The sequence below is a fragment of the Stegodyphus dumicola genome, chromosome X1 (genome assembly GCF_044657685.1).
Source record: "Stegodyphus dumicola isolate Sdum_Otavi_A_Nest chromosome X1, ASM4465768v1".
NCBI classification, from domain to species: domain Eukaryota; kingdom Metazoa; phylum Arthropoda; class Arachnida; order Araneae; family Eresidae; genus Stegodyphus; species Stegodyphus dumicola.
The window spans coordinates 196,811,555-196,826,468 of record NC_140780.1 but is presented as its reverse complement, the minus strand read 5'-3'; the positions used below and the strand labels follow the sequence as shown (position 1 = coordinate 196,826,468).

The window sequence follows — 14,914 nt, the reverse complement described above, 5'->3', positions numbered from 1 at the left end:
GATAAACAATTTAAAAAAAAAGAAAAGAAAAAAATTTTTTTTTTTTTTTTGTCCTTGTACTTTAGCAAAATAAATAAATAAATTTTGGAGATCCAAATTATTTCAAAATTTGCTACATTCATTAATTTTTCTGTTTTACATAATTTATCTTCTTTGCTGGCTTGAATTTTCAGTAATTTTTAGGCCTTACTCATACGCAATCTCAGACTGATTTCGGACACATTTTTACATTACTTTTAGACTGCAATCTTAGGTTAATTTACCTCGCTGAGCATCTTAATATTGGGAGTACTAGGAACAGGAAAGTTTCAAGGTGTTGTGTCGAACGAAAGAAGCCCTGAGGTGAAATGTGTGGCCGTACAAGGTGATTATCGATTCCCAGCGAATAGCAGCAAAAAGCTTCTCCTCGACCCGTCTACCAATGAATGGCAAGGCATGTACGCCCCGCATACATCTACCCAAAGAAAGAGAGGATATCCTCACGTTTCTACAACCAAAACAGATCAAGTAAGTCGATATTTTAATGTTTTATTAATGCATCCTGCTTCCTGAAGACAGTCGTAAACATAAAAACAAGCAATAAGAAAGAGTAAGAGAGTTGTCGTTTAGCAACAAAAAATGTAAAGGCGTTCCTTTTCTTTATGTTGCGTGACGCTTTTCAGAGGAAAGCAATATGGCGGTATGCTTTCTTCACTAAACACAAATAAACGCGCTGTATTTTGAAAGATCTAAAATACACGCGAAAGGGATGTATCAATAAATGTGTAGCAGTAGCTCGTTGCATTTCTTCCCCCCTTTTTTGCAGGGGGTTAAAATTTTTGGAGTTTTATTTATGTACTGATATTTTATGTTAAGGGATAGTCTTTGATTAACATTTTTAAAGCAATAAATAAATACAGAAATTTCTAATTTCTGAAATAATAAAGTGACAATTTATATTTATCTTTAATGAATTAGAATTCCTATTTCATTTTGTTTTTTTTTAATTCGAAATTTAATTTTTTTATTTTAAATATTACATACATTAAGTGCTCTCATTAATTAATACATTAAGTGCTCAATAAAAGTAATTTTATGGGCTTGTTATAAAATAAAATATTTAAGTGTTTATTTAATAAAAAGTTTAATGCCTCCTGCCTTATTAGCGAACATAATACAGACAACAGCAGGTAAGGTTATTTTATTATATGAATCGATATCTTTTAATTTTATTTCATTTGAAAAAATAAGTAAAGCACTTTCAAGGGAAGAAGCATATTCAACTGTGATTTTTTTCATTGAACTATTTTCCCAGATTCGAAACACTACAAAATGAAACACATTCTTTAATACCATACCAGCGAATAAAAAAGAAAGAAAGAATACAAGATTAAACCAATAAAATTTACTCCAGATTTGAATAACTATTCTTATAAATTAGAGTTTAAACTACTACTTTTATGAAACAAAGTTTCTGAGAATTTCTTAAAGACAATAAAAGCAATTTCAAAATTTTCACACACAAATTCTGACTTAGAAGTCATGAAAGTAAGATTGCTGCTAAAATACCTGCATGTGTAATAAATGTAAAAATCATACGTATCTGTGTATAACATTGTCATAATTTTCGTTCTATAACACGTTCACTTTTTCCTTGCAATAAAAAGGTACACATTGTTTCAATTGCTAGTCATTAAACACACTATTAAGCTTTCAGTCGAAAGAATGATGTTTTAAGTGCACTAGATATTTAAAATAATTCCACAATACTTCGCCCACTTTTCTCATACTTATTTAGCAAACTTTTGATGATTACTTGCTGTCAACCCCTAACGAATTATAATATCATATATATTCTCACAAAGTATTTGCAGAATGTATAAAACTGCACATGCAGAAAATATTGCTAATAATTTTTACAAATATATGCGTGAATTAGTAAACGGGGACTGGCGTTAACCATGTAAGAAATATTTAACTATAATGGCACAAAAGCTTGCAAACACAAAGGCTTGCAGTGTCTGAACTTCAAACGAGTTTTTTATAAAAAAATCATATTCGCATTATTCATTAAAGGCAGTTAGAGATTAATATCGCGTGTATAAACTTAGTTACTTTTTATGCATTTTTGCTATGAAATCAAACAGAAATGTTAGAAGGCTATATTTTCCATTATCTTACAGGAAATAAAATTTTGGGAAAAATTAAAAAGTACTGTCAAGCAAAAGAAGCTTAAAAAATGTACAAATATTGTATCATATTTTAGTTACCTCTGTCTTAGGTTAAGAGCCACCTGTTTTACTCAGTCATTGACAACCAATTAGAATAACACTAAAGCAGTTTTCAAATGTAAAAATAATAATAGCAAATTAAATTTTTTATTTATTTGATAATTATGCTCGAAACTGCTTCTACTGGAAGATAGTGCATTGTTTTTATTCTAATCAATGGGAGATACTTTCGATTAGCTGCATGAAAATACTGAGTTTTTCTTAAGTGCCTCGTTTTAAAGACTGACTAAAATTTTCAGTCTTGTTTAAATTTCAGAACCTGGATTAGATACTTGGTACAGTAGAAAATTAATATGAAAGTTAACTACCACAGACCACGACTACCCGCTTTTCTGATGTTCTGTAATACTAACACGATAGCAGAGATAACTTAAAATGACTTTTCCAAATGATTACAACATAGTAATATGAATGGTATTCGTAATACATTCATGAATGGTATTCATAACATATATTTATCAGTGTAAATTTATTCCTGAAAGTAAAACAACAGAAAATCCAATGAATAAATTTGATTAAATAAAATAATACATTTTATGAAGATTAACATCGAAGCGAATATTTTTTAGAAGAATCATGAAATTCTGAAATGCTGTAATGCAGAATGCACAAGATGCGAATATTTGGGCTGTTTGTATCCTATTGCAAGAATAAAAAAGTCAATGCATCGAAAGTAATCGGAAGATTAAAATGGAACTAAAATATTTTTCGTATTCCATAATTAATTTTTTGGAGTCAATATTTTTCATTCGCAACAACAAAAAACTGATTGCTTCAAATGCAATTGAATGATTAGAATGAAACTAGTATATTTTTATTACAATTTTTTTTTTTTTTTGTCTTTGGAGTCAATAATTTTAATTATTGTCAAGAAAAAAAATGTTGTGAAAAAGTGTAGAAAAACGTGCATAAAGCATATATTCTCTAAATCTGTGACATGGGAAATTTCCAGAAATAAGGAGAACGTGCCCAAAATACATCGAACTTCATATTTCGAAAAATGCATTGCAAACTTGCTTTGGATAACTATAGAAATAATATTTATACATTCTGTTTTCTTCCCCCCTCCCATCTGGTAAGCAGGCACACACAGATTTAGTTAATGTAAATCTACTTTGAGAAAAGCTTACGTGCATTAAACTCTGAATATGTTTCATATGGTTACTTTTCTTTTTATTTTTTTAATTTACTTTTACCCACACTACCGGGAAACTTTCTAGCCTTTGATTTTTATGCTTGGAATTACGGACTGTGTCAGTAAGGATTTTTGTGACCTAGAGCAACGCAACAGTTTTGAAGAATTGCTTTTGTTCTTTCACAGTGGTATTTAACATAAGCTCTTAGAAAATTTGATCTTTTGCGACTTTATTCATTACACACTCTCAGAAAACTTTCCTCATTTGAGTGAAAATTCGACTGAATTGTTTAATTAAGCATACGAAGACTGTCAGCGTAAACTTTATTCCAGTTTTGATCAAGAGTACCCTGGGGATGGATCCAGTGACCTCATAACACTTTTCACCTATCTAGAGGTCAAAGGACGAAAGATTCATTTACAGAAGTAACTGTGATTATTAAAAGCATAGAAAAGGACACTTTCGAAACATTTAACCCCAGCGAAAGAACCATGCTAGCAAAAATATTTTTGTGAATGTTACTAATTCAAAATATGCAAATTTCATAGAATTATAATTTTCAGAAATTCTAACATGAAAATTATTTAAATAAATTAAAGTAATTAGAAATACAAAATACTTGATTAATGCAGTCACAGCTTAACTGAATGAAAGGAAAGCTGAGGGGTCTTAATTAATCAAATACTTTTAAAATACAATTGAGTGAATCGAATCAAAAGTAAATATACGAGTAAGTAAGACGATACGAGGCAAAAATTCAGCATCTTGTTTAGATGAACTACCAAATATTAAATAGCTCTCCAAATATTATCAAGCTGCTTATCTACTTATTTGTTAAATTTCTAAGTTTTGTCTAGTCGAATCCAAATTGATTTCCTTAGTCTAGTGAAATATGCAGTTAATTAACCAGTATTTCGACAATTAAATACAATATCTATACTTCGAGACTTATGTAAAGTTCTGGAATCATAATCGGACAGTTGCTGTACATTTTAATATCCTATTTATGAAGAGAATTGAGGGTTATTTACTTTATTCCTTTTTAGTTTAAAGTTTTGATAATTTTATGTGTGTGGAATGAAAGAGTTTCCCTCAAATCAAACATTTCATTCTTAATACAAATTAACTTCATTAGGCATTTAAAATGCAATTAATAGAAAAAGAAACTGATTTTCTTAAACTGGATAAATAATAACGTAATTAAGAATTAAAGCATTTTCATTAATCAATCGTATATTATTTTTTCTACCATCTGCCACATTAAAGCTAGATTGATGTATATTTTTGCGTTACAGTTTTTTCCTATATATTTCACTTTCTTACAAAGTCCTCCACTAAAAACTGGTAATTATGTAGCTTTAAATTTACTTTTGTTTTATTTCACTTGTAATCATTCTTCAGGTTTAAAAATAAAAATTTTTAGAACAATTTTATTATTAAATAGTACTTTAAGAGATTTAGAAATCAGCATAAACAAACAAAAGTATTTTAAAAACTGATTTTTATTTTTTATTCCATATTCGATATTTATTTATTTGCATACTTATTGCATTGGTTACTCTTGTTTAACCTTTTTTTTTTTTTTTTTTTCAAAACAAGTTCAATTTCAGTCAACATTTCCTTTTATTAAAATTTAGAGAAACACTTTTTTCACGTGAATTGCTACGTAAGCAGTATAATGATTTTTCTTATTAGAAAAAATATAAAACTTCTTATTTTAGTTATAAAGTTTAGTTACTCTTTGTTAAAAAATGATTGGGGAAGTAAAACCAAAGCAAGGCTTTTATTTTTAATCATTTTTGCGCATGGAATTTATGTTAAAAAAAGCTCATATACGAGACAAAGTACTTCAGAAAATTTGCCCATTAATGCATGCAAGCTATATTTGCACCCGCTTTCTTTGTACCACATATTTTATATAAATGTTAAACAATGCGAGGTTGGGAAAGTGAAGAGAGAATTCCATTTGCGTTTTTAATGAAATATTTTGTTTCTTAGTGACTGAAGTATATCCTATCAGTTACTGTCTCATTTCGTTTTTCTTAGTACAAAGGGTTGACAGAAAGAGATGTTTCATGTAATCTATATGTACAATGCAAATTCGAGGTGATTTTCTTAGAAATTCCTCTGTGCGAACTGAGACAATTTTGTACTTTCCAGACAGTTTCTTTTTATTTTGTGTGTGGGGGGCTTAGTTTAAAACAAACTAGAGCTCTCTACCTAAGGGGAGGGATGCTTAAGTGGAGGACTTTATAAGGAACTGGTTCCTATATAAGTTACACATGGGGAAAACCCCGAAAACGCCCATGCAGCCAGCCCTTTCGCCTAGATTCGAAACCAGGTCGGAACTACCAGTATTCAGCGATTTTCACCGCTCGGCCGTTGGTGGCCTTTTTTTCCAGACAGGGTTGTATAATTTGCCAATTCAACTTATATCCCTAGCTTGCAATGCGTTCTTATTTTGCTCTTACTATATGTAAATAACTGGAATGTTTTGGTGATTTCTAACATTACGATTATCTGCTAGGTATTTTAACAAACAGTCGCGTATTTAACTCTGATAATAGAAAATATTTTAATACTTTTTATTTTATTTATTATTTCCTTATAACCCTGACGGAAACTTTATTATTGGCATTTGCGAAGCATGACATTTGGAATTCCTATTTCTTTCATTTAAGAACAATATTCACCTGATCTTTCGATAAATTTCCTTTTCAGCACAGAAAAAAGAATTATTTCTTGTATTTTTATTATAATTTTATACATTTTCTGCTCTTCAGATAAAAACTTCCTTGGTTTCACAGTGTGAAATCTGTAATTGTAAATTCTTGTAGTCCAAGGTTTTCGCTTACTGATTTCAGCCCCCATCAGTTTCACAACTCCTTTTTCTCACTCAAAAGTACACTTTTACATAACAAAGCTTTTAAAACGTTTCACATTTACGTAATTATTGCTTTTATTTCCCAAACTCGCGGCCTAGTGATTAAAACCACTGGATACTGGTAGTTCGACCACGATTCGAACCCAGGCACAGTGGCCGGCTGTATGAATGTTTTTGGTAGTTTTCCTCATATGTATCATGAATAGGAGCGAAATTTCTCCACGAAGGCAAACCTTCCCTTAGGTAGATCGCCCTCATATATTTTTTTTTTTCATTCAAATAAGGTCTATGTGTTATTTAAATTTCCCTTCCATAAGTCTCTTGCTCATGTTTCTGATGATTGACTTCAATACAAAAAAACTCACCAACTGTTGGAAGATTAGAAAAACTTTACCTTTATTTTATTAATCAGTGCCTTGAAAATGATGTCGTAAAGATACAGATGTGGAATTACATTGAAAAAATACACAAGATAATTAATATTGTAGAAGAATGACATCACATATAAAATTTCGTCATCAGAAAATTTTCTTCTGAAAATTCAGAGCTGACAAATTTTTGAAAATGAGATTGCAGAAAGCAACCATTTTATTGATCGCTACTACTTAAATTTAGAAGCCGAGGTATAGATAAAAGAATCCAAAACATAATGCAGCAGTTCTAAATATGGCAAAATATATGGAAAAGGCTTAATATCATTTTCTTATGTACAAAAATTAGGCTAAAGTATAAAATGTAAAATTCGACCAAAAAACTAGAAGCGGGGGGGGGGAAGAAAAGGCTGAAACGAATGGGGTAAAATATTACACAATTTTTAAACCAGCCAGCATTTTTTTTTTTTTTTTTTTTTTTTTTTTTTTTTTTTTACTGTAAGCTTAGAAAAATCTGAAAAATGTGTGCACAAAATTTAAGAGATTTCGTAAATATCGGAATTTTCTGCAAATGAAGAATTCACCACTCTAAAATATCCATCGTTACAGGAGAACAAAATCATGTGGTAAAGATTCATCATCAAATTAAAAAGGTTGTTTCCCAATCTTTCTAGTTTTGCGATTCAGGGGGCATAAATTTCAATTAAATGAGAGCTGCAAATACGATTACAATTGATTATGACCCACAGTTGATATTTACAGTTTCTGTGATAGAAAGAGGGAGAAGAAGAGAGGACCTAGAACAAACCAATGTAATAATGAAGCAATAAATAGCAGCAATCAAATAAGTAGACAACAATTAATAATTTGATTATTAAAATAAACATATATGTTTGTACTTATTTGAACTAACTTATAAATATATATATTATAATTATAAATATATAACTACTTATTTTTATTATCTATAATTACTGCAATATTTTTAGTTATCCTGTAGAAGATTCTTGAAATAAATTACATTCAAATTAATTGTTTTAGTTATTCGATTTTTCATTTAAGCGAATTCTTTTCCTACAAAACAAAAACAAGATTCTTGGTGATATTCTTAACAAATTTTCTTAACAAGATTTCTTAACCAAATTTATCAGTAATTTCTTTTTATATAGGTGTTCCGATGAATACAAGTAAAGCAAGACAGTTCAGTTGAGATTTTGGTGTTATATTTCTTAAATGTATTTTAGCCGTCTGGGGTTGAATGAAATTCAGGGGGTATTTTGGTTGGAGTAGCAGGATAGCAAGATAGACAGAACACTTGATATTTTTTTTTTTTTTTTTTTCTGTAAAGGAATGAATATCGTTCAGAGCTTAATGACATACTTTAGTGGGCCCACCAGCGGCCGAGCGGTAAAGTCGCTGAACACTGGTAGTTCGGTCCGAGGTTCGAATCCCGCGAACGGGCTGGCTGCATGGGCGTTTTCGTGGCTTTCCCCATGTGTAACGTGTATACGAGCCAGTTTCCCTTAGAAAGTCCTCCACGAAAGGCATCCCTCCCCTTAGGCAGATAGCCCTCGTGTGCTTTGCCATAATTAAATACACATACTTTAGTGATAGGTTTGTGGATGAATTTTTTCTTCCTTTTTCTAACAAATATTTACTACGACCCACTTCTTTACAACTCATTTTAATGAAAAATTTCAGAGCAATGTATTCTACAGATGTTACTTTTACTTTATCAGAATAGAAGCAATCTTTTAGTCCATTGCGAAATTCATTTTCTTGTACAATGTCACACAAAAACTTAATAATCTGATTTTGCGTTGGTATATAAAAACCTACTAATTTACAAAGTCTCCCGCCCCAGGGGGAAACATTATTGTATATGGATGCTTATTTTACAAAAAGCATTATGCAGATATATTTCGCAGGCATTCTTAAGCGGATCAATAATCCCCCCTTTTTTGTAAATGTGAAATGATTTAAATTTTACTATAAAATCTATATGTGTACTGAATTTTCGGAATTAACAATAAACCACTACAGTGCAATAAAAGATTATGCAGTAAAATTTAACTAAGCAAATATGTGATTAAACAGATATCCAATTAAATAGGTTTGTATTCAGAAAATAATGTGCTTATTTTGCTTGATTTGGTGTTGAATCTGTGCTTAATCTGAATTTGAATTAAGAATGTGAAAAAAAAAAATTAAAGATAGCTTATATCGAAGACTAAAACTCTTTTTTTTTTTTTTTTTTTTTTTTTTTTTTTTTTTTTTTTTAAAGTTCAAATAGAGTTCCTCTACAAGAGAAATCGAAAAAGAGACAAAAAGTAAGGCTAAGTAAGACAAAAAGTAAGTTTGTAAAGGAATTTCCTTTACAAATCATCCTCTTGACCACAAATGTAATATTATTAGAGTCCCTCCCTTTTCTCAAAGATTCTCGCTGTAACCTGTTCTACCGCATTTGCAGTGAGTTTTCTCCCGAATGCATTTGGGATGAGTGTATGTAGGCAGATAGTATTGGTGCTTGTACGTGTGCAGTTGCACGATCATCAAATTCATCCCAATGATAATAAGTGCATAATAATTCTTTAATTACTAGTTGGGTGTTAATAAATTTCACCTAAAATCTTAATTGTTCGACGCTGGGCACTTGCAGTACGTAACTAAAAATTTAAAACAAAATCTTTCGAGAAACCAACACACTTTGCTGCAGGGGATCAAAGTGAAAGAAAAAGGAAACATTTCTTGGTGCATTTACCCGAAGGGAAAAAAATCACTAAAAATTATGCAAGACGAGAAAATAGTCTTAAATTTGTTTACTCGTTCTACCTCGTAGAAGGAGGTTTTTCATCTTGTTTTTCAGTCTAAAGAATATTTAAATTTCATTTTTAATTTAAGTAGCGAGGTTTGGCTTAAATGGAATTCTTCTATCTTGAGACACGAAGCTACGAAATATTGAACTCACCTTGCCACAGAAGAATATTTTTTTAAACTTTTATATAATAAGATTTTACTGTGTTAAAACGTTATAAAATAAGGGTATAAAATCGCCTTCATGCTAAACATCGGAATACTAATGCCATATCATCCTTGTAGATTTATCACTATTGATTTGAATTTTAGCTGTCGTAAATTAAATTATGAGAGGATTGAAATACCTTTTGTTGCCTGATATAGGGGCCTGAAAGTCTAGTATCAAAGATGTGTATAATGTAATTTCTATGTATTAAAACTGTTTGTTGTACTTTATAACTAAAAAAAAAAAATCTTATTTAATTTTTTTGTTTATGGGTCTTTTCAACAATGAAAGCTCTTGGCTCAAAACGTGTCTTTCCCCCTTTTTCCCATCACTTTCATCTTTAATGAGTTTTAATAATTTGTGTCATATTTTTGGCGTTAAACTAGAACATTCTCATGTTTCCTATTGATTGGTTGAGGTTAATCTGCATAAAATTTGAATATAAATACGCTGGCATTATTATATATATATAATATTGCCTGAAAACCGCAGGAAAGCATTAAGATAACAATGATATACTCATGAAACTGGAGCAACCGATGCTTCTTAAAAGAACTATCTTAATTTTTTATCCCTTTCAGAGATGAGTACATTTGATGTCTTTTCTTATTCACAAAATGGAAAGAAAGAAAAAAAATTGAAGTTCAAAGTCTGAAAAATTTACTCAACCAATTTTTCTTCCTCTTGTAATAGTCTAGTATGCTCATGAAATTCCTGGGAATAAAGTAATCACCACTGAGTGATTGCAATCTGGATAGTATTTGGGGGACCCTTTCCGTTTCAAACCGAATGAATGAGTCACATTTGCATCAATTTTCACTGCAATCGATCTGAAGTAGAGGAGAGTTATCTGATACAGAGATGATCTAAACCATTCATTACTTCCTTCCCTGTACCTTCGGCCCTGCATTCCTATTGAATCGAGTTTCTATCTCAAATATCAAGAAACAGAGGGGGCTATATAAGATTTTCAAATTTAGTTCTCAGAAAAATTTTTAGGCCTGTTTTCATTCATGTATTAGTTTTCAAAACTTCCCTTTCTAAAAGAGTTGTTAAATGATTTTCTGACAGAATTACATACATAATATTTGAAAAAAAAATTTCAATATAAAAACTACTATTATAAAGCAGAAATGTTTCTAAACTTTGCAATGATTCGAACCAAACTGTTGATAATTTTTAGTACTGTTTTTGCCATTTTCTTCATTCAACTACGATTATATGGTATTCATTATTCAAAAACGAAACAACGTTGTAAAAGACTTTTGTTACGTATTTAAATATTTTGTGTATTATAAAGATATAACCTAGAAATCAGTTATCTTCCTTTTCTTGACTTTAAATCCAAATTTATCAATTCAAATTGTAACTATGTTAAGTCTATTAAGCTTATATAATAAGGAACTTAATAGACTATTAAGTATTTAACTTATGGACATTTATGCAATAAGGAACATAATAAAACATTTAGCTGGTAAGCTTTTTTTCGAATGGTTAATTTTACTGATTTATTCATTTATACTTACTTTATTACTTTTAAGCAATTAAGCTTTAGTTTTTGAAGTTGACTACACAAAAATAAGATTTTTTTAAAAAGATAAAGAGTATTCAAGCAAAAATGTGCTTTGATTAATTTGTAAGCTGAACAAGATATTTACGAGTATAATGCAAGGCAGCAGTAAAACAATCATGTAAGAAAGACCGAGTGATAAAGTCAATATTACTGTGTCAAATAAATAAAAAATAAAATAAAATAAAAAATATAGAGGTTTATTAATTTTTCTTTTAATAGTTATGGTTGCGATTCGGAGATGAAATTTTCAAAATATGTCTTAATAGAACACAAACTTACACCTAAGTAAGAATGCTTAGAAAATTTATGATTTCGCTTTCAAAAGAGAGTAATTTTGTTAACAGCAGCGTGTTTTCAAAGCTAAGATAAACGATGCTTTTCCTATATACACTTTTTTTACAGAACTTAAACCCAGCTTCCAAAGCTGAGAAATATTCTATTCATGGCTTAGATTTTGTTTTGTTCTTCCCAGAACCTCAAACAAAAAGAGGGGGAAATCTTTACACTTTCTGAATCAACGAAAAATAAAAACAAACTGAGAAATTTTACACTGCGCTTAAGCTTTCTTAGCAAATCACAGATAAGAACCACAAAATCATTACATTATGTGTAGTCAATGCATTTTGATGAAAACCTACCTTAAATTACCCGAAGTACATGGCTACCAAGTAGGAACTTATCCAAAAGTGTACAAAGAGTAGCTTGAAAAAATATTTATCTGCTGTTACTGTTAGAAAACTGCACATGCTTGTGCAACTAAAGAAAAATATCCCTTTAAAAAGTGATCCCTTTAAAAAAATATCCCTTTAAGTGAAAAAAATAAAAGAATTTTACAAATGAGTTCAGAATAGCAGGATTATTGGATTGTTATTAAGTCAATAACTATGCAAGGTGACTCTAAAATATTTGGCCATATCTAATGATAGGTAGAAAGGACTAAAATAAGTAGATTTTGTATTGGAATATCTGTGCTGAAATGGGGCGCTGAGGTGGTAGATGGAGCTGTTGAGATCTGTAAAGGAAAAAAGATGTGGTGACGTAAATCATCGTTTCCCTTGATAGTATGCATCGCTGCAAGAAAGCGTAGCTCACCGGCATGCATTTTGTGTATGTTGATTGGAGACGGAAAACGAGAAGTTGCTCAAGGAATGTACATTCCCGAAAAAAAAGCTATTAAATCGCTCGAACGTATTAACACCTGCTGTGAATTTTATATTACTGCTGGTGGTTGTAATACCAAGCACCCAGAACAGTCCCGTGAGCACGAGGCACCCTTCCGTATTGTTGTAGTTAATTGTCTCCATAAAATATAGAAATATGAAAATTAAAATATATTTAATTTCAAGAAATTTATATTTATCTAAAATATTAAATACAATGTAATATCGGAGTTTCCGAGATGGAAAAACTAAGACAGGTTGTCTTCTTAGATTTATTTAAAAACTAAACACAGGCTTTCTTGGAAAATTAAGAGTAACATTACAGCATTATTACAGAAGAGGAAAGACAACAGCTTTCTTGACGATCGGACATGTCTTACTCTCTAGGCATTTCTCAGACAAAGGTAACCTTTTTACTCTTACAAAATGAGTAACACCGCCAAAGAGCGGGGGGGGGGGAATGTCCTTAATAAGTTTTTCTTGATCTCTTTCGCTAGCCCCACGGTGGACACTGGGGTTCGTTCCCAAGAGAAGTTCTCTATGGATACACATCTGTTGGGTCGTTACAATAAATTATACGTATGTATACATAAAAATAAATAACCCAAGCAAACAAATTATATAAAAAAATGCAAAACATTTTGAACAATTTTATATGGTACACTTTTATTCTTTTAATCAACTACTACAAAGTTTTTAATAAGAGCCTATATTCCTGAAATATCCATAATACCATTTTCTATTGGTATCATTGACAAATCAGTATGACTTTTTCTGATACTATTGGTCTCAAATAATTTTTTCTTAATTTCAACTTCGTAAAACTCCTTTCCTTAAGTATTTTATTTACAATAACGTTAAATAAATGCAATGTTGTAGGAGTATTTGAATATAATCATTAAAATAACATACATGTTATATCGTATATATTGATTTAAGCTCTTCAAATTTAAGGAAAAATATTAACTTAAAATAAACCAACATTTTGCAAATTTATTCGATTTTAGCACAGAACATGAGGACCACCTGCCTTTTATAAGCTTAAATATCAGGGCGACCAAACTTAACATCAAATGGAGCCGTAGGTTAGAATTCAGAAATATTCAAGAGCCACAAATGGATTTTCAAACAGCCACAACTATACTTTTATATATTTCTAAAGCTAGCACAATAGTTTTGAGAATAGTAAAAATGTTTGAACTAAGTTAAATAACAAACAAACAAAAAATCTGAAAAGTTTTCAGATTTTATATTACATGCAAAGAGACTTTTTTTAACACTTTCTGTGCTACCTTTATTTATTAAATATCATGTTCTTCGCACTTAAACAACAAAATTTAACTCAACAAAAACATCGCAAAATAATTTTAAAAGGAACATATCTTTAGAATTTCCGATACACAGTCTCGCGCGCTGGAGATAAAAAGGTTCCCCTCCCCCGCACAGTGTTTCCTTTACTCACTTTGAAATTTTTGAGTTTGTTAATCATAAATTCGTTAAAAAGTTACAAAATGTGAAATCGATAATGAAACAAATGTCAAATTTCAAGTTAGGGCTTCCAGATGCCCATATACGGTGGAAGATTACGTTATTCAAAATTTGTTTTCTCTAGGTACCGTTGTTTTATCACAATTCGAGAAACATATATACATTTATGCAGATTCTTCATTATTTAATTTCTTTAAATATAATACAGGACTCTAATATTTGGTGGCAACAATATGAAAAGTGAGCCGACATTTATAGTGAATCATCAATATCAATCAAAATGCCAAAACAAAATTAATAGCCCTTCTGGTCTAACGCCCTTTGAGCTAATAATTTTGAATGTTTAGGTGGTTTTTGATTATCGTTTCTTATTACCAAATACCTTGAGCATTCATGTTTCTTCCCCTCTCCTCAGAAAGGGAATTAAGTACTTTCTTCTGGTTTTTAAATCCTCCTCCGATTATAATTTCCAACTAATTTTAATAGGAATAAATAATAAATTAAAAATGTATAAAATACAACAGTTTTCACACTTATCTATGAAACTTTTATTCAAATGAAAAATAACATAGTAGTTTGAAAATAAACTACCAGCGACTTTTCTACAGATAGAATTACAGAAGATGGAATGAACAGAGTTGTGGAGAAATCGCAACTGAAGAAGCAAATATCATTTTAAAATAAACTTTTGGCATAAGTATGTCAGACTTTTTGCATAAATACATAATTCAAATTTTCTACGTTACACGTATGAAGATATACTGTTATCCGACATAATTCATTATGTATTTCGCTTGATGAGAACTGGTGTTCTAATATTTACTTTAATAAAGTTGCAGTTATACTCATTCCTTCGTACTTGCAACATATTTGGCTTTTCCATAGTTTCCATTGCATATTTTCTACTGTCGAGACAATCATTCTGTTCTTAAACCAGCATCACAACGTTAATAAATCAAAGATACAAAATGTTTCGCTTCTCATATGGCATTATAAGAAATACAAAGTTC

The 14,914-nt window shown here is 30.3% G+C and overlaps 1 long non-coding RNA gene across 6 annotated transcripts in view; it reads left to right on the top strand.

The window, feature by feature from the left end:
* The first annotated feature begins 249 nt into the window (after positions 1-249).
* LOC118197458 (uncharacterized) overlaps positions 250-14,914 on the top strand; it is a 471,813-nt gene continuing 457,148 nt past the window's right edge. Inside the window, exon 1 of one of the 6 annotated variants that reach the window (XR_015038565.1) lies at positions 250-507. This is a non-coding gene — a long non-coding RNA (uncharacterized LOC118197458). The remainder of the gene's footprint in view (positions 508-14,914) is intronic. The other 5 variants (XR_015038563.1, XR_015038567.1, XR_015038562.1 and 2 more) reach the window with 5 other exon arrangements.